This window comes from Sphaeramia orbicularis, chromosome 18, assembly GCF_902148855.1.
Source record: "Sphaeramia orbicularis chromosome 18, fSphaOr1.1, whole genome shotgun sequence".
Lineage (NCBI taxonomy): Eukaryota > Metazoa > Chordata > Actinopteri > Kurtiformes > Apogonidae > Sphaeramia > Sphaeramia orbicularis.
The window spans coordinates 2,534,411-2,560,978 of record NC_043974.1 but is presented as its reverse complement, the minus strand read 5'-3'; the positions used below and the strand labels follow the sequence as shown (position 1 = coordinate 2,560,978).

The 26,568-nt window shown below is 36.7% G+C and overlaps 1 pseudogene; it reads right to left on the bottom strand.

Annotated features, from left to right (window-relative positions):
• Nucleotides 1-590: 590 nt before the first annotated feature.
• Nucleotides 591-20,160, bottom strand: LOC115438933 (N-acylneuraminate cytidylyltransferase-like; annotated as a pseudogene).
• Between the last annotated feature and the right edge of the window lie 6,408 nt (nt 20,161-26,568).

Here is a 26,568-nt window from a genome sequence, read left to right as displayed (position 1 = left end):
TTGTGTGTGTGTGGTGTGTGTGTGTGTGTGTGTGTGTGTGTGTGTGTGCAGGGTGCAATTTATCAAAAAAAGGGATGAGGGGGATGTTTTTTTTTTTTTTCAGAGCAGGGGGCTCTATGTGGGGGTGCAGGCCATAACCACATAACTGATGTTGGTGTGAAGTGAAACTTTCCATACTTTCATTGTCCAACTCTCTGATTCTATTCTTTATTATTCAGCCGATCTTAAATGAAATTTTCACACCTTCTAACCTGTATCCACTGGACCCCCTCCACTGCTCTATGGGCCCCCCACAAATGCTGGGCACTATGAATTTGTTACCCCCCGCCACTTTTGCCATCCCCGTGCATGGGGACGTTCTCAAATCCTGACACAGCTGACAGTTGGGTTCAGGTGAACGTTAGTGTCACTAATGTAGGATAAAGGTGGAAGAAAACTGACACAACCTGATGGGATTTCATTGGTTGGTTGCCCCCGCCCCCCCAAGATGAAATTCACTGAGCAGAAGTAGGGATGTAAAAGCCTGAGGGGGGGGGGGGTTTTATCCCCCCATCCCCCTCAACAAATCCCACCTGTAATATGTGCTATGATCATCTTCTGAGCAGATGTGTACTTTTCTGTGTGTGGACAGATGACCAGCTGACCTCTACTCCCTCCTCCTTCAGCATGCGGAGGCCTGCGGTGTCTCTGGTGTTAATGGACACCATCTCCTCTCCAGACAAAGACAGGAAGATCCTTCCTTCAGTCAGACAGCCGGAAACATTGCAGAACATCAGATGTACAACCTCAGGTTTGTGGCGACCAAAGTACCCAAACCTGTGGAAAAATCAAAGACTGGATCCAATAATCTGGGCCTCACACCTAAAACATTTCTGTATTTTACATCATGTTACGTTTTTTTTTTTTTTTTTACATGTAGCTATTGTCATATCAGTACATGTACTGACTTTTAGAAAATGTACTGAATTCCTTCCTTCTTTTTGGGAAACACCAACATACAAACTGCAAAACCTTGGACTAAGGATGTAACAATTACAAGTATAACATAAATCGTGGTAAAATTCCTGATAGTTAGTATACCATTTAAATTCTAATTATCATGATAACCATGTTTGATTACTGCACTTTCAACACAAAGCTGATCTGGAAAATGGTCAAACAATGGCCATAAGGTTCCATCTTTAGTGCACATTTGTATGTTTGATGTTTACATGTTAATATTTGAATGTTTCTGCCACAGAAAGTACATTGTGCCTATTATTTTTTGTTTGGGGGTTTTTTTTGTTTTTTTTTCAAAATACAAATTGGTTAAATATTTCAGGCTGTGTATAAGACAAACACTTTTTGAACATTTCAAGCACATTTCAACAATACCGCTATAATGATAACCATGATAATTTCAGTCACAATAACCGTGATATGAATTTTCACATCGTTACATCCCTACCTAGGACTATGGTCAACATTACCAGGACATAAAAGGCTCTGGCTACAAACTGAACTATCCCCACTAGAACCAAAGACATTGAAACATGTACAGGTACAGTGACAGCTGCTGAAGGAGTTTTCAGAGTAACTCTGGCCTGACCTGAGAACCCTCTGCTCGGCCACAGGCCAGTCGATGTCCACGTCGATGTCAACACTGTACTCTGGCAGCATCTCATAGTAAGTGACCGAACCGCCCTGAGGAGACAAAAACACAGGCTTCAAATGAAAGACATCTATGAGGAGGATGTAAATGTGTTTGGAAGGTGGTGTCAGAAACCATTTGAATCAAAAGTACTCAACTTGTATTCATTTGCATGCCAGAGTGTAATATGAAGTGTAAGAAGATTGTACCAGACTAACTGACTTTTTCCTGGGAGAACCACTACAAAAAGACTCTTGCACCCGGAAAACATGTGAGCCTATGACAAGTTTTCAAAACGTGGTGGACAAAAAAGTACACGCGAGTGGAAATTTTGGACATCCTGGGAAATAACTTACATATTCTGGGAAAAAGTCACATATCAATATATGATAAAAGTAATACTGGGAAATAGCTGCATGATGCCCAATCGAGACAGACACCAGTAAAAACTGGAGACACGAAGCCAAGAAGGAGGGGCTTCTGACATGAACAGAGTAATGTTCAAAATATGATAAAAAGGGAACACAGGGGTATGGTTTATACCTAAAACCTACTTTTGGTCCAATAAAAGCGGTCTCCCAGAGCGAAAAGTCAGTTGTTTCTGCAGATGTCAGCTCAGCCTTTATTTATGTGAATAAACACTTTATGCGGCTCAAATTCTGCTCGATCTCTGAGTTTGTCTTTGGCTCTGTGTGACTGTTACTGGACGAAGCTCCACTACAGAGATATGAGTACAGAGACAGAAATACAACTGGGGAGCGTCAAAGAGACCTGAGATATCTCCCACTTGCGGTCGTAAATTTTACACAACAGGAACAACAGAACACAGTAGACCCATGAACTAAATGAACTAAAGGCACTTCCGCATGAATGAGTTTGACTCAGTTATGTAAGTATTCAAGTACGTTGTGAACCTGGTTTTACAAACTACCAGCAGAAGAGGAGTCGGTTTAGACCGGCTCTAAATGGAAGTGTCATGAGATAACTTTTGTTATAATGTGATGCTAAATAAATAAAGTTAATTGAACTTGGTGACCATTTATTTCCACAGTTGTCACCATTTCCAGGTTCAAAGGCAAATATTGGTGGAAGATGAAAATCCCTTCCATTTTTTATGGTTAGTTTGATGTTGACTTTGGGTTTGATGTGGTTTGTTTTATCTTTCCTAAATTCCACATTCATTGCACTAAATGTGCACACCTGCGTCCAAACATTATTGTTTTTAAAGCCCTTTTCTCCAATTACTTAGACAATTTAAAGAACATCATAAATTCTAAAGCAAATAAAATCAAAAAACTATGTCAAGTGTAAAATCTTTTAATTTGTATAATTTCTATTTATAACTTGAGTATTTTTTCAAAATAATTTTGACCTACATGTGTTTCTATATATTTGAAATGTAAAATATATTGTGAATAGTGAAATTTTCTATCCTTTTTTGATGTATACTATTATGTAATATACTGTTCAATTGTTCATTGTTTAAAAAAAAAAGGTTTTATCTTTCCTCATTCCAACTGTTAATCATCCATTTTATTACATCCAGGGACTTAACACTTTTCGGCTGTCTTGAAGCTACACTCTGCTGCTACATGTTGTATTTGTACTTCAATATATTACATCCAAATTCACCCGAGTGTTGAGAATAAAGAGCTCTGAAGTTCTACCAAAGATACCACTGTAGTGGATTGTGAAGATGTGAAGTGAATTTATTTACACAGACGGTCTGGGGATCGATGGGACCATTAGAGGGAGTACTGAGTCAGTCTGTCAGTCTACCACGGCGAGGAAAACCAACACCAACAAGGCCTTTGACCAAAGCACCACAAAGTGACCAGAATGAAAACCACTAAGAAATAAGTTTTAGAGTCAAAGGAAGTGACAAAGAGATCCAATCTAAGCCCTGTTATTATTTTCTCCACTGGACTCAGCTGTAAATGAAAGGAATGGAGTCTGACGCTGAAATGGCAGCGTTTCTTCGACAGGGGTGAGTTGGACTCTGAGACTTATGAAAGTATTAAGTTATTACAGGATGGTATCAAGGTTATTATCGTTAATGAAAACTAATGAAATGATGAAATAGAATTGTAAAACATTTTCGTTAACTGAAATAAATAAAACTATAATTAAAAGAAAAAAACAATAACTACCTGGAACTGTATTGTGTGCTTACAAAACTAACTAAAACAGATAAAATTATGGATAAAATTCCCTTCGTTTTTGTTTTTGTCAATGTTGGATTGATATGAAATAGATTTATTTCACTTCAGCAATTTATGGTGGCACCATGCAACACTTCACGGTGCGTCACTTGTGTTCACTTGTGGTTTCCAGTCGTCTTGTGGTCCCACTCTACCTGGAAACATGGAGACTAAAGCAGCAGAGTCCTGTCTGGGATTTATGTGAATACAAACTGCTAAGAAGATAAAAGATATGAAAAAAAATCAAAACTAATACTAAAAACTAAAAACTAAGCATTTAGAAAAAAAAAAACAAAAACTAATAAAAATTAGCAAACCTGCTCTAAAAACACATTAAAACTAAATCAATTAGAGAAAAAAAGTCCAAACTAAATAAAACTAAACTAGAATGAAAAATCCAAACTATTAGAACCTTGGATGGTATTATCTTTGCTAAGTTTTTGTTTGCTGAGCCACTGTTCAGACTAAACTGTAACAGTTGTGACCTTGTTTTTTGTTGGATCCAAACTGATCTTTAGTTCAGCTACTGAGGACACAAACCGTACAGAAAACAGAGGGATTTTCTGTCCCAAAAACTGAGCGAGCTAACAGAGCTAGGCTAACTGAGCTAAGCTAACAGAGTTATAATGTATCCCAGGGCTGTCAAATTCATTTCAGTTCAGGTTCCACATTCAGCCCAATTTGATCTGAATGGCAACAGTAAAATAATAAACAGTGAAAAAAAGTCCAAATTCTATTATGATCCGGTTTACAGCTACAAAGTTTCCTTGAACCTCCTCACACCCAGCTCTGGGTTTTCTGTCCACATTTGTGGACAAGATTTCACAACTTTATTCAAAAAAAACCCAAAACAAAACAAACAACTGTCCACCACAAAGAATATTCCATAAATAAAACAGCATCTGAAAAAACTGTCTGCATCATGGATGTTTCCAATATAAGCACCGATTTAACAAAAACAAAAAAAGCTGGTACTTTGCTGACATTTCCTGGGTCTGAGGAGGATAAAAATCTGAATAACATGAACAACTTGAATTGTCTTAAGAAAAACAAGTGTAATTTTAACAATATTCTGCCTCAGTTTTTTTTTTTATTTTATCATTTACACATGTGCATTACAATCACACAAAACATTAGTAACAGGCATAATATTGGTCAAATTGCATTTACTTTTCTTAAGCATTTCCATTTGTCATATTTGTTCAGGTTATTCATGTTTTTTGTAACAGTACAGTTTGGTAATGTAAACATTTTCATGTAATTTTACTTTTTTACACCAAAAAAAACAGAAAATGTGAGGCTGTCATTATTTATAGGTTATTCTGATCCATATTTTACTGGTTCTGACCCCAGTTGAAATCTACTTGGACTGTATGTGTCTGTATGTGGAACCTGAATTAAAAGGATTTTGACACCAGTGATTGTTAATCTCTTCAGTGTAACTTTTGTATTTCACAAATTCATCCTGCGGGCTGGATTGGACCCTTTTGTGGGCTGGATTTGGCCTCCGGGCCACGTTGACACCTGTGTTGTAAACTATCAGCTGACACAAGCACACGAAGATTATACAATACTGTTACTTTGAACGGCTGTCAATCTAACGGCTGTGTGAGGGTTTTTTATTTGACCAATTTTTCATGGATATGAGGCACGAATATGTTCATACTTCACTGGATTATTAAAGAAAACCATTTCTGATCAGGCCAGTGTTGAATACCTGCAAACTTCCTTCGCTCATTATTAGTTGTTTTTTTTGAGAAGTAAAAGGAGCCGTTCTCACACAGCTCTCCGTCCCAGTCCTGACGCCTCGGCCTTTGGTGGAACTAGATTCAGAGGTACGGTCCTCTCATCAGCTGGAAGAAGGCAGAAGGGGAGGGGGAGGGGAGGGGGGGTTAACGAAATGATGCTTTCCAGAATGAGGCTTATGTGAAACGTGTAACACTAGGTTGAGGACCAGGGTCTAATGCCATTTATGACTTACATCCTTTTTTAATTTCCGTCCAGCGGAACTGATGCCTCCTGACGACAGAGAAGACCGAATCGTAGCCCTGCTTGGTGATCATGTCCAAGGCCTCCTGGATGTGGAACGGGTGGAGACACGGGGACGTCGCCTGCATTGGGGCACACAATGTCCACCTCTGGAAAAATACAGGATGGAGTTAGATGTGACGCAGCAGCTGGAGAGTGCTACGGTAAATGTTTAGTGTGAATGGGAGTCGTGTTTTGCGTACTGGGTTGAGCCTGATAACTCCTGGATGGTTTTCAAGTGAGCTGGAAGAGTCTCGGGACACCTCAGGGCTTCTCCGGTGAACCTTGGCACCCCAGGCTTTCGCCACCTTCTCGATTTCATCATGGTCTGTCGATACCCAGACACTGCCAAAACAAAAAGGGGTGGAGTTATTGACTTTATATGGAGCATCACCTTTAAGTTACTGGAAACGTATCCTTAGACGTCTACTGTTTGTAGTATATTTTTTATTCCTGTGTCTATTTTATTCTGTTTTTTCCATTTATCTACTTTTACGGTCCAACTCTGAATAATTGCAGGGACTGGACAATTAAAAAAAATGAAGAATACATAATGACCTTAAAGCTCTACCGTATGATGTGGTATTTTTACACTTTTCTTTTGTCATCTTAAAATGCTCCTAATAAGTGTGTGCAAACTAAATGTAAAAGAAATCCACCAGGTATTAAAACTCAAAATGTTTAATTCTCATATATTTCTGATAAAAGTCTGACCAATCATTTTAGTCGGTCCAAATAAAATAATTGGCCGAACCTGACTGAGCCTCCTGTCAATCATCCATTACAGCCATCCAGCATCCGATCCATTATCTCCGTCTCACATCTGATATGTGTCCCTCTGAATCTGACACTTCACTGGCACTGCTCCTCCTGTCACTGACCACAGTCTACTGTCTAGGATGTGTTTGGATAGAACTGACATGCACATGTGGAAGGGATTAAACGGATTTATGAACAGAAACGACAACTGAGGGGCACAAACGGGAGTCTGATGAATGAAGGGATGGAGATAAAGTCCGGAAGTCAGCTGTACTGGACTGAACAGGTCTGCATAAAGCTCAGCTTTTATGACGGTGGGACTCATACAGGTACATGCACATGGTGTCACACATGTAAGATGATGTAAGATGAGAATTGTATGGACTATGAAATTTCAAATGTCCACGGAAAAATTCGCGGAGGCCGCGCGTTCACAGTGTGTGCGCCCATCCCCTGGGCACTGCAGTGAAGACCCTGACCCAGTACTGCACAGACCAGGTCTACTGATGGAACAGGAGCCGCGGGCCCGCGGCAGGTGGATGATGCATCTGATTACTAGGGAGGGTCCGCGGACACGCCAAAACGGACCGGACCTCCACCTCTGCTTCCTTCTCCGTTCCATCGCGCATCAGGTGAGAGGAGGAGTGAGGAGGAGGAGCCTCAGTGCTCAGGCAGAGGGAGGGGGCGGGGCTTTGGAGGGAGGCGGGTTGTTCATGTTCAAACTTTTACTAAGTGCTGTGAGAAATGTCACATCGGTAGTAGAGCTTAATAGACATAGATTTACAAATGATATTTTTTCTACCTTTAACCTTTACTAAATGATTTATCACTATTTATTACACATTATCCACTGCATTTTGGATTGTTCACACAAAAATTTGGAATTTTCCATTTGTGTTTGACTGATCATGTAGATGTCATAAAAGCTCAGTAAATCCAAAGGTTATGGATCAAAACAGAAAACTGAAGATAACTGTGCATAGAACAACTGAAAGGGTTCTATCTGCACTCTTCTCTGTTACTTTGTTTTAATTGATTATTACCTCCGCCAGGAGGTATTGTGATCACTTTACTTTGTGCGTTATCGTGTTTGCGTGTTTCCATGCGTGTTTGTTTGTTAGCAAGATAACTCAAAAAGTTATGGATGGGTTTTCATGAAATTTTCAGGAAATGTTGATACTGGCACAAGGAAGAAATGATTAAATTTTGGTGGTGATCGGGGGGGGGGCAGATCTGTCTTGGCGGAGGTCTGTGCTCTCCGAGTGCTTTACATGTTATTTATGTTTTAATTGTAATTGTGTGTTTTTAACTTGTCTCTTTTCCATTTCTGTAAAGCACTGTGAATTGCCCTGTGTATGAATTGTGCTATACAAATAAATCTGCCTTGCCATTAAGTGATTTTTTTCAACAAAATATGTCATTGAACATAAAACAAGTGTCTACAACCACTGCAGTTTGTCAAACTATTTGGGTTTTATTGGTGAATCAACGCTGTAGAATATAACAGTGTTTCTGAATATGTCACAGGTGTCAACATGCGGCCCAGGGGCCAAATCCGGCCCGCCAAAGGGTCCAGTCTGGCCTGTGGGTTGAATTTGTGAAATTCAAAATTACACTGAAGATATGAATGATTTTAGTTGAGGTTCCACATACAGACCAATTTAATCTCCAGTGGGTCAGATCAGGAAAATATTATCATAAAAACCTACAAATAATGACAATTCCAAATTTTTCCTCAGCTGTAGTGTAAAAAAAAAAAGTGTAATTACATGAAAATGTGTAAATTTACAACTAGCCTTTCATAAAAAAATATGAAAAACTAGAAATTTGTTAAGAGAAGTAAGTGCAATTGTACTAATTTTCTGCCAGTTACCAAAATATTTGTAAATTTGCAGATCCATTGTGATCTGTAAGTTGTAATGCACATTCACAAATGATAAGCAGAGGCACAATAGAGTTAAAATTGCACTTATTTTTACCTCTGCCAAAGACGTTCTGTTTTTTGCCAGCATTGGTCTGTCTGTCTGCAAGATAACTCAAAAAGTTATGGACGGATTTGGATGAAAATTTCAGGAATGTTGATACTGGCACAAGGAACAAATGATTAAATTTTGGTGGCGATCGGGGGTGGTGGGGTGGTGGGGGGTTGGGCACTGATCTGCCTTGGCGGAGGTCTGTGCTTTCCGAGTGCTTTTCTAGTTTTTCTTAAAAATTCCAGTTTTTTCATGGTTGTTCATGTTATTCACATTTTAAAAGGACAGTTTATAGATGTAAACATTTCCATCATGTAATTTTACTCTTTTCACTATAAAACACATTGAAATGTTTGGAGTTGGCATTATTTATATATTATTATGTTATTAATTCACTGGTCCAGCCCACTTCAGATCATATTGGGAGGATGTGACGCCTGAACTAAAATGAGTTGACAGCCCTGATTTAAAGTGTGTCGCACGAACCAAGGCTTTCCATGGATTTATATACACATTACTCCTATCAAGTAAAATCCGCTCTTAACAGTGTTATAAAATCAACCCAGTTTTTCCAATAGCTGTTGAATTGTCTGAATCCAGTCTGACAGACAAGTCCACTTCTCCATCCTACAGATGTCATCTATAACCTCTATCCATCCTTTTTTAGCCACTTCCCAGTTAGTGATGGCTTTTTTCCCTGCCACCGACAATATTCTGAATACATATTTATCCTGTGAATGTGTTCTCCCCTGGTTCTCTTGCCAGGTCTGTTTTTAAAGAACAAAAGACCAACTAACAATGTGTCACCACTGTCAGTCGATACTACACCTGATACTATATATATGATACTAGCGCCCCCAGCCCTCTGTGCGTGGTTTTAGTCCTGTTGTAGCCCAGCAAAGAGTTGTAACCAGGGCCAGAACTGGTTTTTAGAGCCTTGAGCCAGTTATTTGGTGGTGGAAACAGGACAAACTGGTTCAGGATTGAGCACCACCCCTGAACTACTGGAGTTTCTGGAACCGCTTCAGGGAAAGGGGGTCTTTCAGTCCTGTGATGCCCGGTGGGCTGTTTTGGGGAGTTTCCGAACTGGGTGAGAAAGTGTTCGTCAATCTGCCAGTTTGGCTGGTGATGCATCTGGAGCACCATTTGTCATTTCTAAAGCAAAAACCTTGTTTAATGCATGACAACTGTGGGTGGTAGAAGTTGTGTAACTATAGCCAATGGGGGAAAAGTATCCGATTACACCTTCTTAGTCAAACTGTCTCTGCCCTCATTACAAATTAGATGATGTCCACTGAATTGACAAACGACGATGTCTACAGTTAAATATTCCAATGGAAAGTTATTCCAAGGTCTATAGCAGGGGTGTCAAACTCATTTTAGTTCAGGGGCCAAATTCAGCTAAATTTGATCTGAAGTGGGCCAAACCAGTAAAATAAAATAACATAGTCGGGATGTAACAATATGACAATTTCATATCATGGTTATTGTGACCAAAATTATCACAGTTATCATTATTATTGCGGTATTGTTGAAATTGTGCTCAAAATGTACAAAAAGTACTGATACACACACTGAAATAATTTAACCAAGTTGTATTTTTTTTAAAAAATGAATTAAATAAAATAATAGTCACAATGTACCTTCTATGTCAGAAACATTCCAATATTAACCCTTGGTGGTCTGAGTCTATTTTGTCTGTTTTTCAGTCCTTTTGATTTTGCCTTTATATACTATATAAACAAATGTTTACTATACCCATGTTTGGGATCTGTTTTTTTCAGCACAACTTCATTTATATCATCTGTCTATTATTTTTTCACTTTAACCTCCTAGTAAAAACATAAAAGCACAAAAAAAATATATAAAATCCGATTTGAAAAATGTATATAATTTATTGCATAAATAACACACAGATGCTTAACGAACCTTTTCACAGACTTTAAAAGTGAATATCGGTTCCAAATATTAGGTATAGAAAATTAAAATTGTAATAAATTCAAACTATACTCAAATATTTGACATAAAAGCAGATCTTTACGTAGACGTTTTCTGCACAAAACTGCGATAATCAAACACAGTTCTTACGATAATTAGAATTTAAACAGTAATACTAACTGTCTGCAATATTACCAAGGTTTATCATTATACCGGTAATTGTTACATCTCTATAACATATATTACAACATAATAATATATAAATAATGTCAACTCCAACCTTTTCTCTATGTTTTAAAGCAAAAAAAGTAAATTTACATTATGGTTCATGGTTTACATGAACAAACTATCCTTTCAAACAGTGCAAATAACATGAACAAACTGAAAAAATAAGTCTAATTTTAACAATATTCTGCCTCAGTTTATCATTTACACATGTACATTAGAACTGACAGATCACAGTGGATCTGCAAACACACAATACATTTAATAACAGACAGAATATTGTTAAAATTGTACTGACTTCTCCTAACACATTTCAGGTTGTTCATATTTGTTCAGGTTATTCACATTTTTTGCAAAATTATACTTTGTTTTAGTGTAAATACATGAAATATTTACATGTACAAAGAAAAACATTTGGTGTTGTCATTATTTCTATGTTATTCTTACAGTATTTTACTGGTCCTGCCCACTGCAGATGGAATTGTTCTGAATGTGGAACCTGAACTCAAAGGATTGTTCATATCTTAGTGTAATTTTTGCATTTCACAAATTCATCCAAAGGGCCGAACTGGACCCTTGGTGGGCCAGATTTGGCCCCTGGCACGCATGTTTGACACCTGTGGTCTATAGGATTTGCTTTATATTTGCTTTTACTGCATTTTTTTAGACACGTTTGGGGAAAGTGTCTGTCCGTCCATCAGCTGATCCCTGTTACTTTGAAAACATGGTATCTGAAAAAGAATGGTGACTTGAGCTTGACTTGAAGGATGAGCTGAATTGATTTAGACGGTCAGAAGTTCAAAGGTCAAGGTTGCTATGACCTCATATCGCTCTTCGTATGAACATGATAACTCAGGAATGCCTTGAGGGAATTTCTTGTGAATCTGATGAACACAAAATTAGCGCCCCCCAGCTGAAGTCCTCATCCTAATATCTTTGTAATGCTTGACCTTGGTGCAGAGCTACTAAGATTATGGCCATTAGATATTATAAGACAATTTTACAAAATTACTTACAAATTATTTTGTCTATGAAGCCCTATTCACTTTTTCATTTCTGCTGCTTTATATTCAAAACCAGCACAGGCAAATTTGTGAATCAAATGACATTGTAAGACAGTCATGAAACAGGAAATGAAGCAACCATGAATGTTCCTTCAACTGCAGTGTTTAATGAACAACCATTTGTATGTGGCAACTCACCACTAGAGCAAGAAACACTGCCACGTTCAGCACCTGCCAGCAACAAAGTACCGATAACTTAAAGGAATGAAGATTGATTTATTTTGACCAAACAAATCCATATAAACTATACAGATATTGGAAACAAAAGCTGTATATTTCACCAAACTGTCATCTCTTCGGTACATCACATCCCACTTCACAGGGTTCTTTTCACATCCATTTAGAGACCATGTTAACTCTTATGTACTATATGTATAATGTATAGGTCGAGGCCCAAAACGGAATCTGGCCCGATTCAGAATCGGGCCGGCCCAGAATGGAATTCTATTCTAGGCCGGCCTAGAATGGAATCCTGCTGCTATAATGTTATTTTATACCATGTTTAATGCAAATGATCTAAATTATTACAAAAATCAATACATGGAATTTGCAAATATGTGAAAAAAAAAATGAAACAAAACAACATTTTAATTGTAAACTATAATACACTTTATTTACAAATAGAACCTAGTGGTACTCCCCACCAATATATGGTACAGTGAAATGGACTGAAACTGACAATAGTTACACAAGGTATGTAAGACTGAAAATGTAAAATTATGACAAATTATGGAATTATGGATCATTTGCATTAAACATGGTATAAAAATAACATTATAGCAGCAGGATTCCATTCTAGGCCGGCCTAGAATAGAATTCCATTCTGGGCCGGCCCGATTCTGAATCGGGCCAGATTCTGTTTTGGGCCTCGACATATATATCCTATAGAGCAGGGGTCTCAAACATGCGGCCCGGGGGGCCAAAACCAGCCCACCAAAGGTTCCAATCTGGCCCACAGGATGAATTTACAAAGTGCAAAAAGTCCACAGTCCAGGCTGTGGAACTCATTTTAGTTCAGGTTCCACATACAGACCAATATGATCTACAGTCAAATAATAACTAATAACCTACAAGAAATAATGACTCCATATTTTCTTCTCAGTTTCATGTGAAAAAAAATATTACATTATGTCTAGAAATAAAGACAACTTCAAATTTGTGTTTTTTGTGCAAAAAATAACATTAAATTATGAAAATATTTACATTTACAGACTATCCTGTAACAATAAAATGTGAATAACCTGAACAAATATGAACACCTGAAATGTCTAAAGAAAATTAAACACAATTTGAACTCTTTTCTTCCTGTTCCTCAGTGTTTAGTGTCTTTGTAGATCTGATCCATAATGCACATGGACAAATGAGAAGTGGAGGAAGAATATTGTTAAAATTGCACTGATTTTTCTTAAGAAATTTCTGTTTTTTTTAGGTTATTCACATCTTTTTTGTTTGGATAGTTTATAAAAGTAAGTATTTTCATAATTTAATGGGTTTTTTTGCACTAAAACAAAGACAAAAATTTGGAGTTGTCATTATTTATAGGTTATTCTGTTATTATTTGACTGGTCCGGCCCACCGGAGATCATATCGGGCTGAATGTGGAACCTGAAAAAAAATTAGTTTAAGACCCCTGTTATAGAGCATGACTGAAAACACTGATGCATGAAAACACAGATAATACAAGTAAATACAGAAACAGCCAATCAATCACCTGGTCCAAATTCTGCTGAACCTTTCTGAGATTGAACTGACGAAAAAAATAACAGAAGTAAATGTTATGACATAAGCTTACTGAAACCATGCAACGGTGAATGCTGGCTATAAAGAAGTTTGAAAAAGTTCTAAAAGTTAAAAGGTATATAACGAGGAGACTAAATATTAGTGTGGATTTTTTTTTTTTTTTTGGTCTGCATTGTGGATATTGTTTGGCCAATATGAATTATATATTATGTAGTTCATTCCATATAAACAAGAGGAACATACATATGTGTCGTTTACGACGAATACGCTCAGTCACACAACATTTGCCCCTCCCACTCACTGATACCCTGTCTGCCAATAGGGCTGTGTATTGGCAAGAATCTGGGGATACGATACAAATCACAGTACTAGATCAGGATAAGATATATTAGGATATATCATGATACTGTTAAAAAGGCTATTTTTATTTGTTTCTTTTTTTTTAAATAAATATTTCCTTGAAGAATTGAATCACACCAGAAATCTTTACAAATACTAAACACATTTTTATTTGATCAGAACAGGAATCTAATGTTATATCTAAGTGTTCAAACTGAAATTCTGTTTTACAGACATTCCAGTTTCAGATCCTGTTCAAATGTTCAGATTCTATTGGTTCAGAACTAACATCAGAGCATTATTTTAGTTCAATCCCAACAAAGGAACGAACATTATATAATAAAAGAGTGTTAAATAATAATAAATAAAAGATAAACAAAAAGAACCTCCATAATATCTGCATTTGAATGAATACCTAAAAAATATCGATACAGTGCTTTTAATATTGATACAGTATTGTAAAGGGAAATATTGTGATATATTGCAGAACTGATATTTTCTTACACCCCTACTTACCAAGAGATTAATTCTGAGTCTTGAATGTCCTATCTTTTTAAAACTTGCAAAAATTTGTTAAAAAAAAAAAAAAAAAAAAAAAAAAGCAGAATGAGAAAAGGGACAGTTGGACAGACGGACAGAATTCCTGGTACATCTACACATGCCTTCTGGGGCAGGTGGGGGTATAATAAAACTAAGTGTTTCCAAGGTTTGACAGGTACTGCATTGCATTTTTAATTTGATGATGATGAAATTTTGTATTCAGTCATTACATAATCCAACCAGTGTCAACACTCCAAACATTCCCCACAGGTTAGTGAGTGAACAGGCCCAGGCAGAAGCAGAATGCTGACATTAATGCCTGTCCTACAGAACACATTCAGCTACCCAGCATTCAATACAGAAAAAAGAAAAAAACAACAACAATGCATACAACCAAACAAACAAGTAAAAACATAAAAAAGTGAAACTAAACCAGAAAAATAGAAAACATAACCAACCAAATTAATGGTAATTTAAAGTAGAGTCGAAAATAAGTTATTTACTTATTACTCATTTGAGCTTAACATTTGTATCCTTCAAAAATTGCCCTATGTACCATTTTTTTAAATATCAGAAATGAGCTCCACATTCTTAAATCCATGCTGGACTCATTCCATAGTTTTAACCTCCAACTACAGATATACGTCTGCTTTTAGTCTCCTTTCTAGCTTTCTGTACGACAAATTTACAAACATCTCGCAAATCATATTTAGACTCATGTTGAGAAGAACCTTTGTACACAGACAGGGAGTCACTTTAATTTGGCTTTGTACATTAGTTGCATTATTTTATAGTAAACCAAATCATTACATTTCATAATATGGGATTTCATAAACAATTCATTCGTATGTTAATAGTAACCGTCCTTATCAATAATACATATGGCTGGTTTTTGTAGGACTATAGTATTTACAGTTGTTTTATACGTTCAGCCTCTCACTGCCACACAATAGGACATAGAAGGAAGTAGAAGCCAACAGTAAATTATATGGAGTGCCTTATGGTTGAGTAGATTTATATAGTACATTGTTTAAAATGGGTTCTAACAGCTAAGCCATTCACACACACAGCAGCCCCTCCTTATTTCTTTCTCTGACAATCATACTGACACTGGACTTGACTGTCGATAACCACTGTGTAGTCTGTATCACACAGGTTCAAACCACAGACTCTTCACTGTCCATTCACATAAAGCAGGGCTCTCAAACTCCTGTTCTTTCAGGTTCCACATTCAGCCCCATTTGATCTGCAGTGGACTGAACCAGTAAAGTAATAGCATAATAACCTATAAACAATGACAACTGACAATTTTTGTCTTTGTAATTAAATTATTAAAATACTTACTTTTATAAACTAGTCAAACAAAAAAGATGTGAATAACCTGAAAAACTGAAATTTCTTAAGAAAAATCAGTGCAATTTTTACAGTCTTCTTCCTCCACTTCTCATTAGTCCATGTGCATTCTGGATCAGATCTACAAAGACACTAAACACTGAGGAACAGGAAGAAAAGAGTTCAAATTGTGCTTAATATTTTTTTAGACATTTCAGGTTGTTCATATTTGTTCAGGTTATTCACATTTTATTGTTACAGGAGAGTTTGTAAATGTAAATATTTTCATAATTTAATATTTTTTGAACTAAAACAATGACAAAAATTTGAAGTTGTCATTATTTATAGACATAATGTAAGATTATTTTTTCCCATCAAACCCAGTAGTAAATCTGCAGTCATTCTTTTGTGTGGGTTCTTCTGCTGTTATTATTTGACTGTAAATCAGATTGGTCTGTATGTGGAACTGACACTAAAATGAGCTCCACAGCCTGGACTGTGGAATTTTTGCATTTTGCAAATTCATGCCCGGGGCCGGATTGGAACCTTTGGTGGGACGCATTTGGCCCCAGGACGCATGTTTGAAACACCTGACGTAAAGAATATGCCACACCTTTGACCCGCTCTTTGTTTGGCAGTGGTGTCTTGTACACGTAGTCTCTTCTTACTGTTTTTCTGCCTCTCACCCAGGTTGTCTGTGCACATGAGAGCTGGTTCTCAGTTTACATACCTAGGTAAATAAAGGTCAAATAAAAGGCGGATGTTCCCTGTGTGGCCATTTGGCACCTAGATAAGGAGCTATTGTACTTTTATGAAGAGACAGATCCAGCCTCCCTCTGTTTTATATTTACTTTATTACAGATGAAGTCTGGGTGGTGTCCCGCTGCACCTAGATAACTTTAGGCCTACGGACTTTCTCTCACTAAAAAAATGCACACAGATGTCACCGAGCTGACGTGGATGTGCAGCTGTGGGCAGTAGCTTTGTTTTACACTGGTCTATAAGTCAAATGCATCCAGAATAAAAGTAGTTAAACTTTACCACATTTGAGTCACTAACACAGAAAAAAATCAGTCCTAAATGCTGGTTGGTTGTAGTTTCACAGATACAGTCTGGGGCCAAACTGTGAAATTTGAGAATTAACCAGAGAATGAGTTTAATGCCAATGGAATATTAGAGTCAGATCTACTTCAAACACTGTCTGCACATGACAATACATGGACTTTACAGGTTCTATCAGTGGAACATTTATGAATCTATTGGATAAATGGACTGAAACCAACATATATGTGGAAGAACACACCATCATGTATATATTGAAAACATGAGTTCATCAGCACTTTGGTCATTTGTTTTCTGATTCACCTTATCAAAGCCTGTCAGATTTAGCACATTAAATGTCTGAAGCAGATATTTTCTAATAAACTGTAGAGCAGTGTCAGTGGCATGTTAAGTCGTACATGACCGTGTAATGGACTACTTCATAGGCAAGGCAGATTTATTTATATGGCTTCATGATGGCTATGATAAGATATTTAATGTATCATCTGACATTTAATGACATTTTGGATGAGAAATTATTATTTATGTATTTATTGATTTAATTTTTTTGTATATGATTTATTGAAAATGTATTCTGTACATATACTGATTCTATGATTGTATTCTATTTTTGTATCTGTATCACATCTCATATATTGTGTTATGTGTTAAGTATTTGACAATATTTGTAAATTGATATCTAAATAAAGTTTTTTAAAAAATGATTTATTTATACTGCACAATTCAATTCATACAATTCACAGTGCTTTATAAAGATGGAAAAGAGACCAGTGAAAACACACAATTAATTAAAACTAATTAATTAAAATTAATTTTTTTAAAACAGAATCAATAAAACAAATAATAATCAATTAAAATAAAGCTAATGATGTTCATTTTGTCTTCTGTTAATGCAATTATACTTTTCTTTTTTCTTTTGTTCAGACAAGGTAACATCTAAAAACTATACCTTGTCTGAACAAAAGAAAAAAGAAAAGTATAATTACAATTAAAATAAAGTCAAACAGTAGAGTACTTCATACTGGTCCAGCTGCAGCATAAATCCAAACAGTGCTGTATTTCCCTGCTTATTGCTGTTTATTATACATACACTGATTTGAGGTCGCTTTCAGTACTTTACTAGTCATTTCCTGACTCATTCCCAGTGGAACCCCTCTTCCTTTTCTAGTACTAGTTAACTACACAGAGGTGTTGTGCCGAATTCTGCTCCCTGCCGAAAACTGCATCCCCAGCCCAGGGTGATGTAGTTTTCAGCAGTATCTGTTTTTATTGTTATATATTTTGTGTGTTTTCTATTTAAGATTTAATGTTTTAAAGTTTTATATACCTTGCAGTTTGCACATTCTTTACTATTAACCCTTCATGCATATTGGTCACTACAGTGAACAGTTCTTCTCCAGCTGTTTCTCTTGTATATTCATGGGTTTTGTTATTTTGGTTCCATATCAGCCAACACAGCGGGCACTTATGCATCATCCCATACACTGTAATTCATACCATTACTGTAACTTTGCTGTTCTTGATAAACCTGATCTGCACTAACATGTGTTAAATCAATTGCTAATTGTTATTAGACTGTAATTAACAGTTTTCTTAATCAAAAATGTTTTTTTTTTGCATATTATCTGCATGAAGTTAATAACTAGTATTAGTGTATGTTAAAATGTGAGAAAACATCAGATTAGCTGCATGAAAAATGTTTTTATTTCATAGTTTACACACAGTTTATCACCTTCTGATGATGGGTTTTAAATACATGTTTGTTTTTTTTTGCTTCAAAAATTAAACACACGGTGTCCAGCTGAGTGGACATTTTTGTAACTCCATGAAAAAGAGGTTCATAAAAAAATTTCAATCGCATTGTTTTTTTCATGCCTAAAGAGGAACAAAAACACTCAGGAAAAAAACTCAACTAAAGTTCTCATAATTCATGCATGAAAGGGTTAAACCAGGGCTGTCAAACTCATTTTAGTTCAGTTCCACATTCACCTAAATTTGATCTGCAGTGGGCCGAACCAGTGAAATAATAACATAATAATATATAAATAATACCAACTACAAACTGTTCTCTATGTTTCAGAGTGAAAAAGTAAAATTACATTATGAAAAGGTTTACATTTACAAACTATCCTTTCAATCAATATGAATCACATGAACAAACTGGAAAAAATACGTGTAATTTTAACGATATTCTGCTTCAGTTTATCATTTACACATGTTCATTATAACTTACAGATCACAGTGGATCTACAAACACACAAAACATTTAACAACAGACAGAATATTGTGAAAATTGTACTTACTTCTCTTAAGACATTTCTGGTTGTTCATATTTGTTCAGGTTATTCACATTTTTAGTGAAATTTACTTTGTTTTAGTGTAAATATATGAAAATATTTACTATGAGAAAAAAATTGGAGTTGTGAGTATTTAGAGATTATTATGACAGTATTTTACCGGTTCTGATCCACTGCAGATTGAATTGGTCTGAAAGTGGAACCTGAACTCAAAGGATTGTTCATATTTTAGTGTCATTTTTGCATTTCACAAATTCATCCCAAAGACCGGACTGGACCCTTTGGAGTGCCAGATATGGCCCCCGGGCCGCATGTTTAACACCTGTGGGTTAAACAGATGAAAAACAAAACAAAACAAAAACACAACTGTAGTATCTCACAATATTATTAATTAATTGCTACACAGCTACGATGGTGTTCAGAGGATGAATAATTCATAATTAATTTCATACTTTACAGTCAAAAAAAAGAGAAAAATTAACAGTGGAAATTAACTAAAGTGAATTTGGTGCACATTGTCCTGATTTAGGAAGAAGGTGCAGTTTTCGGCACAACAGGGGGTAGTTAGTTAGTTACTTAGTTAGCTTGTTAGTTAGTTAGTTAGTTAGCTGGTATTGGTTGAGTCATCCGCAGGTAAATGATTAGACTCATAAACTGAAGTGTCGTAAAGCAGAGTGCAGTGTCGTACCTGTCGAACCTGTCGGAGTCCCTGGCCGCCCTCAGCACCCACCCAATCAGCGGCACTCCTGCTAACATCTTAATGTTCTTCAGGGGGATGCCTTTGCTCCCTCCTCGCGCCAGGACCAGGGCGGCCACGTGACCCTGCCCCTCGGGCCGGACCCGCTTGGAGGCGGACGCCGGCCTGTCCTGCTCCCCGTTCTCCCCGGACAGACCTCGCTTCCTTTCTGCCATTATTACGGTTCTACTTCCGACACGAACACAGGGACGTCGCAGAGCAGTTTGGCCGGCACACCAACCAGGACTCAACCGGTCCCAACCGAGCTATTTAACTGCGCACTACACCGACGTCACTTCCGGTGTCTTGTGTCGGCGTTCTTATTGGACCAGTTTTTGACAGTAGGGCTCATTACCGCCCCCCCTGGTGACTCAGAAGAATACAGGGAACTACACTGCACAGAATAGAATAGAATAGAATAGAATAGAATAGAATTTATTTGCCATTTGCACAGATACATCGCAGTACAGATACATTTTTGGAATTCTCGTGTGTTTCCCTGAGTCACAGAGTTAGAAAAAGATATGAATTAAAAAAACAGAAACAAAACATAAACACAGCTAAAACATATAAAAACAGTTATAGCACAGACAAACACAAATACACATCTGTAAAATAGAGTACTGATCAGAAAAAAAAGTAACAATAATTAGAGTACTGAGAGATAAAAACAAGTTATTGCACATTTGAATAAAAACACTGGGAGGAACCAGTTTAGTCTGATGATAGACAAACACATAATAACAGTAAAGCACTGGATCTAGGCTGAACATTTATATACAGTGGTGTGCAAAAATATTAGAACACTTGTCAGATCTTCAGAAACTGGTGGTTTATTTTTTTTCCCAGAGCCTGAATTTCACTTTTTTGCCATGACAAAAGGTAAAGGCAAAAGTACTGAGAATATTTCACCTACAAATTTATCAGTCCAGTCCTTTTTTTTTTTTTTTACATTTTACTCCAATGTTTAGTGTGCCCCCCAGCAACAATCTAACTTTTATTTTTATCTAACTTTTATTGTTCATTTATTAAAAGCCTTTTAGCTTTTTCTTTTATCTGTTAGTTCAATGTTTTAACTCTGAAAGACAAGAACAGTCTGCATGCTGTTGTAAAAAATATGCTTCAAGATCATTGGAGTCAGACTCAGACTGGTCTTCCTTCTGGGAGCTTCAGGTGGTGAGAAATACCCAGACCATCATCAGGACCCTCACCATGGGTTGCATCTGGAGTTCACCTTAATGCCTTCAGGCCTTCAGGCGTTACCACGCTGCTCAGAGGAGAACCAACCATTCAAAAAAATTTTTAAAAAAAATTTGAATCTTATCCTGTTTGATTGTTGGTTTATATTTTCATACATGATGTTGTTTTTTCTCACTCCTTTATTTTTGCATTGATTTGACAGCATCATGTTACGTTGTCCCTGCCCTCTTTATTCTGATTCATTTAATTTATTTGACGTGTCATGTTTCTGCATTTGTTGTCCACATCTCTCCTATTGTGTTGCTTCTGTTTTCGTGTTTCTACTTACATCTTGTATCCTGCTGTTGTGCCCTTTACTTGTCTGTCAAAAGCACTTTGTTTTTAAAAGGTTCTATATAAATAAAGCTATTATTAAAATTTTTATCACCTCCGCCAAGGAGGTTCTGTTTTTGCTGGTGTTGGTTTGTTTGTTTGTTTGTCCGTGTGCAAGATAACTCAAAAAGTTCTGGACAGATTTGGATGAAAAATTCAGTAAATGTTGATACTGGCACAAGGAACAAATGATTACATTTTGGTAGTGATGGGGGGGGGGTTTGGTGGAGGTCTGCACTCTCTGAGTGCTTTTCTAGTTCCTTCAGCTGTCACACTTTTAAACTCTGACAGAAGCCACTTTAGTCATTTTATCTGATTTTTTTTATGTTAGCAGAACCAATAGGGTCTTTTAGTCTGCATTGGTATTTATTGATTGTTCATTGTTGATTATTTAAATGCATTTGTTCGTAGTTGCTTTCAATAATCCTGTATTTGTGCACTGATTTATTTATGTTTGTCACATTGCACTTTGGATGTGGGCTGATGTCTGTGGTAAACTGCAAATGAACTGCCCTTGAGGGATAAATACAGTTTTCTGAATCTAAGCAAACTCTGGAATGAGCTTCTGAGAGCGTGGAATGACATTAGGGTTGAACTTCTCAGAAAATGCATGGATACAATGGCAGAAAATATGTGCTGCTGTGATTGTTGAATATTATCAAAGGTGATACCTGTGAAAAGGTGTGCAGTTTTCTGTACAGATATCATCCCCAGAGATATTAAAGGGAAGAACGCCACCACACCGGTTCAACTGGACTAAATATAGACACACACTGTCATCTGAGCGTTTGTCAGCGTTAACATGCACACAGGTATGTCACCTGACCTGTGCTCCCACCCATCTGAGCTAGAACAGTCTGTAAAAGCAGAAGTATGCACGCTGACCCAGTAACACCAACGGAAAAGAGAGAGAGAGAGAGAGAGAGAGAGAGAGAGAGACAAAGGCTGCTGAAGGGAAACCCAAGTATAAAAGCCTCAGGTGACTCAGTCTGGGACACTTTTCAGGCAGACAGTCAGGTCACATGGTAGGTTAGCTGTTGAATCCACAGCCTTTTTTAGGTTGGTATCACCTTTTTCTGTTCCATTACTTCCAAAACAAAAGACAGTAAACAGTAGGAAAACCTGTGACAACATGTGGCGCTGTACGGTCCAGGAGGGAGGGACCACGTCCAGCTCTGTTGCACTTCCGGGTTTTTACAGACTGGGGGCGCTGTTACTCTGAATTTACACAAGGAGAATTGTACACTCAGGGAACAAGGGAATCATCTGAACTGGGACAGTGTAAGAAAACCACATCGCACAAGTGTATTGAGAAGAACAGCCCAATTCCAAATAAAGATGGGATACTGCACAGGTGTCAAACATGCGTCCCGGGGGCCAAATCCAGCCCACCAAAGGGTTCAGTCCGGCCCCTGGGATGAATTTGTGAAATGCAAAAATTGCACTGGAGATATGAACAATCAGAGGTGTTAAAATCCTTTAATTCAGGTTCCACATACAGACACATACAGTCTAATTAGATTTCCAGTGGGTCAGAACCAGTCAAATATGATCAGAACAACCTATAAATAATGACAAGCCCAAATTCCCTCTTTGTTTTTTTGGTGTAAAAAAGTAAAATTACATGAAAATGTTTACCTTACCAATTTATACTTTTATAAAAAAAAGTGAATAAGCTGAATAAATATGAACAAACGGAAATTTCTAAAGAAAAGTAAATGCAGTTTGACCAATATTCTGTCTGTTACTAAATGTTTTGTGTGATTGTAATGTACATGTGTAAATGATAAACTGATAAACTGAGGCAGAATATTGGTAAAATTGCACTTGTTTTTCTTAAGACAATTCAAGTTGTTCATGTTATTCAGATTTTTAAGGAAACTTTGTAGATGTAAACCTGATCATAATAGAATTGGACTTTTTTCACTGGTATTATTTTACTGGTTCGGCCCACTGCAGATCAAACTGAACTGAACGTGGAACTGAACTAACATGAGTTTGACAGAACTGGGATACTTAGTAAAATGTGAAAGAAACCAAAAGTAAATGAATTTGGTCATCCTTTAGATTCGCTGTTTTTGCAGCACTGAAATGAACATACATATTTATTTCTGTCTTTTTTTTTTCAGATACGACAAGAAAACATAAGAAATCTGTACACAGCCTTAGAAGACCCAGAAACCGAACTAAATGAGTTAAAGGTTAGAGTCAGTATTCAGTTTGACCTCTGACCCCATGACAAGAAACAGCAAAAACTGTTAGAAACATCTGACCTGTGTTGGATAATCAAAAATCAGAAAGTGAACAAAAGGATTAAAGACATGTTCAGAGTAAAAGGAAGGTCAGACTAAATAAATACCAGCACTTTGGTTTAGATCAGCTGTTTTCACCGCTGAAACTTTGGTTTTTCCTGCTGTTCATACTTTACTGTTGTATCTGGAGAAAAGAGACTGAGAAATAAACATGCATGTTCAGTTCAACGCTGCAAAAACAACTAATGTAAAGGATGATGTGATGAAAATCTACGACAGGAAATAAACAGTACATAAAGTCATCCATGTGAAACAGTGTTAAAGGTGTTTCTAAATTCCCCAAAGTTAACAACATTATTAATGTGACCCCAACAGTCGTCACAGCCACTGAAGAATGTAGCTGGATGTGTTCAGTATTATGTCATCCAGTTCTTCAGTTGGAACTCTCAACTGATTTACTCCTGTTTGACACATTTATTTATTTATTTATTTAGACAGGGACAATGCACAATATTACGTAAGAGGATTAGGGCTACTGGGAAAACAAAAAATTAAGGTCCAATATATTTTTTTCTTATTTTTCTGTCAGAATTCTGACTTTTTTCTCCAAATTCTGACTTGAATCTTGGAATTCTAGCTGTTTGAATTTTTTAAATTATTATTATTCTGAGATTAAAGTCCGAATTCTGAGAAAAAAGTCAGAATTCTGGCTTTTTTCTCAGAATAACCTCCTCAAAGCCAGCTATGGTGCAGGGCTGTCAAACTCATGTTAGTTCAGTTCCACATTCAGCCCAATATGATCTGCAGTGGGCCCAACCAGTCAAATAAGAACGGTGAAGAAAGTCAAATTATATTATGATCAGGTTTCATCTACAAAGTTTCCTTAACCTCCTCAGACTCAGATATGGGTTTTCTGTCCACATTTGTGGACAAGAGTTTCAAAACTTCATACAAAAAAAAAAGAAAAAGAAAAGAGAACTGTCCACCACAAAGGACATTCCATAAAAAAATTAAAAACTGCATCTGAAAAAACTGTTGCATCAGGATGTTTCCAATACGGGCACTTATTTAATAAAAAACAAATAAAGCTTGTACTTTGCTGACATTTCCTGGGTCTGAGGAGGATACTAAAATAAAAAAAGTATATATTGGACCTTAATTAAATTTTTTTTTTTTTCCCCACTGGCCCTAATCCTCTTCCATACAATCGACATGAACCTTAAACAGGACAGATGTTTTGTACCAGGTTGTGGCACTAGTGCTAATTTCCACCTGTAGTACCTGGGCAGTCTGATGTTATCATTAAAAAAACAGACATTAATATAAACTAAAATGTACAAAAAGCAGTAAAATGCATTTCTATAACTCCATCTATATAAAAAAATTCATTCACATCCAACTGTTCACTCTTCTACGTCCCACTGCAGTCTGTCACACACACTCGAAGCAGGTTCACTGCAAAAAATCTAAATGTGACCAAATGTATTTGTCTCATTTCTAGTCCAAATATGTCCTCACACTTAAAATCAGACAGAATCACCAAAAGAGGAACTTTTCAGTGAGACAGAAGAACTGATTTATAGAAAATAGATCTGGAAAATCTGATTTCAACAAATCTTACCAAGATGATTTTCACTTGTTCCATTGTCAAATTATTATTTTTTTTGCTTAATTCAATATTTTATTAAATTTTTTGCTTAATACGAGCAAAAAATCTGCCAATGGAACCAGTGAAAATGAACTTGGTAAGATTTCTTTAAATCAGATTTTCCAGCTCTATTGGCTAAAAATCAGTTCTTATATCTCACTGAAAAGTTACTCTTTAGCTCACAGGTGTCAAACATGCGGCCCGGGCCCAAATCCAGCCCCCCAAAGGGTCCGGTCTGGTCCCTGGGATGAATTTGTGAAATGTAAAAATTACACTAAAATATGAACAATCCTTTTAGTTCAGGTTCCACATTCAGACCAATTCAATGTCATGATAACCTATAAATACTAACAACTCATTTTTTTTTCTCTTTGTAAATGAAAATACATCCTGAAATGTCTTAAGAGAAGTGCAATTTTATTAATATTCCACCTTTAACTAGATATTTTGTGTGTTTGTAGATCCACTGTGATCTGTAAGTTATAATGTACATGTGGAAATGATAAACTAAAGCAGAATAATGTTAAAATGGCACTTATTTTTTCAGTTTGGTCATGTTATTCACATTGTTTGACAGGATAGTTTGTAAATGTAAAACATTTTCATCATGTAATTTTACTTTTTTCACTGTAAAACATAGAGAAAAGTTTGGATTTGACATAATTTATATATTATTCTGTTATTATTTTACTGGTCCGGCCCACTGCAGATGTAATTTAGCTGAATGTGGAACTGAACTAACATGAGTTTGACAGTTTTAGATTGTCAAACAAAGTGGATTTGTGTGTTCACAAAAAAAGACAAATAAAATTTCAAAGACAAATATGTTCTTCTTTACCTTTTTAATTGAAACAGCAAACAGAGAAAGAGTATTTAAAGACAAAAGAAGGGAGGGTGACAGTTAGGAGAGGGATGTCAAAGTAAAAGGAGTGGAAGGAGGAGTCCAGTCCAGTCAAACTTCTCCAACAGCCCTGACAACATACCATGCATAGACACGTCCTGCACCTCCTGCTGTCCTCAGACTGCAGCGCTCCTTCACAGGCAGACCTCTGACAGTTACAGACACTGAGTGAAAAAACAGACAACAGTCATGTCAGGATGGAAGTGTTTAGACCACAGAGGTGTACGTACGCAGGGAATAAAACAGCTGCATGTGGGATGAGACAGAACATGTATGTCAGGGCTGTCAAACTCATTTTCATCTGGGGGGGGGGGGGCGTATTCAGCACAAT